The 1,711-nt window shown below is 27.2% G+C and overlaps 1 non-coding gene across 1 annotated transcript; it reads left to right on the top strand.

Annotated features, from left to right (window-relative positions):
- Positions 1-473: 473 nt before the first annotated feature.
- Positions 474-547, top strand: TRNAN-GUU. The gene has a single exon. It is a non-coding gene; the product is annotated as a tRNA-Asn (tRNA).
- The last annotated feature ends 1,164 nt before the right edge of the window (positions 548-1,711 follow it).

The raw sequence follows: 1,711 nt of genomic DNA, 5'->3' as shown, positions 1-1,711 counted from the left end.
ACCACTCTCAACCCAAAACCTTAAGACAATGGGTTTATGGGTCTTTATTCTTATATAGTGCTCTACTTTTCTCATTTCTGGTCAATGTGGGACTTAGACTCACACTTGGATTCCTAACAGAGGACATTCATATTATAGTCATAGGTGAAATTATTGATTTTTTGAAAGACGAATGAAAGACAACAATTGGGAAAACATTTGTCAAGAACAATATTATTATTGAAGGACAAACGTTTGGGGCTTTAAAACATTCATATATCGTCTTAGTCTCAACCACAAACGATGTTGACAAAGGATTGATGGATGTTGTTTTTAAGACTCTTTTGAGACTTTATGAAAAATCAAAGTCTTTAGATTCCAAAAAAGTATAGTCGCAAGACTAGAACTTAAAGAAATCAATGGAAAGGACACCAATAGAAGTGGAGTCTATGAACGTTGGAGACAAATGTAAGTTTGAATCAAGTTTCATGTAAGCTGGAATAGCTCAGTTGGTTAGAGCGTGTGGCTGTTAACCACAAGGTCGGAGGTTCAAGCCCTCCTTCTAGCGTTTTAACAACTATTAGACAGACTAGTATATATATATACATATATATATATATATATATATATATATATATATATATATATATATTAAGGTACAATGTCTAGGGTAAATGTTTGATCTCTACTTAAGTATACACTCTTTATTGAAAGACCACTAACTTGAGTGTCAGAGTATCTACAGGTACCACACCTCCAGAGCACCAACTCATAGAAGACTCTTGAGACAATTTAGTTTCGTACAAGAATAATTAAAAAATTTACTTTATTACCCCATTTATTTTGTGGACAAGTGTCCCAAAAGTTTTTTTTCAATCATTTGTTAAGTTATTTTTTTATTTATATTTTTTTTGTCACATGTCCATAGGAGTTATTATTGAATAAAACTTCATATTTTTAATATGTATTAAAATGGTATTATTTAATAAAAGGTTATGACTAATCATATATACATAGAAATCTAAATAAGGTTTGAAATCATTATATTTATAGCAGAATAAATTAAAAGATTGCACTTATCACTTCATTTAAGGTTTAAAATATGTATTTATAATAAAAAAACTCACACTTTGTAATATTATAAAATTTGTTTTATATTATTTCTTTTGTTTTCTTTACTATTTTGAACTTCAAAATATAAATTTTAGTATGATTGAAACAAAAGGTAAAAACTAATAAATTAATTGACTTAAAAAATACTACCAAATTATGTATATTGATGTTGATATATGTTTCTAGAGAGTTAATTTATATTTTTATCCATTTGTTTTGTCCTTAGTCAATCTATGTAAAAGTGGGAATATATTCCAACCAGTGGCGGATCTTGACCAATAATTATGGGAGAGCTAAATTAATATATTCAAAATGTTGAAGTTGTATTTGATATGAACACCATTTTAGATACGCTCTCCTAATTTCATCATTTTTACTTATTGGATATTCTCATATTTGAATATGTTTTTCTGTATAATATTGTTCCAAAGAATTAATATCAAACTCATCATCACCTGTAATTTTTTAAACCTTAAGAAATAATATCAAACAATTGGATTATAAGTACGATATTCTGGTTTGTATAAAGAATTTGAATTTGTTTTCATTTTCATCATCGTGGGTAGTTTTCCTTTTATTATTTTTATAAAATAAATATAAATTCTTTTACTCTTCATCA

This window comes from Vigna unguiculata, chromosome 8 (genome assembly GCF_004118075.2).
Source record: "Vigna unguiculata cultivar IT97K-499-35 chromosome 8, ASM411807v1, whole genome shotgun sequence".
NCBI classification, from domain to species: Eukaryota; Viridiplantae; Streptophyta; class Magnoliopsida; order Fabales; family Fabaceae; genus Vigna; species Vigna unguiculata.
Note: the sequence above shows the minus strand (reverse complement) of the source record. Positions and strands in the feature narration are given on the sequence as shown.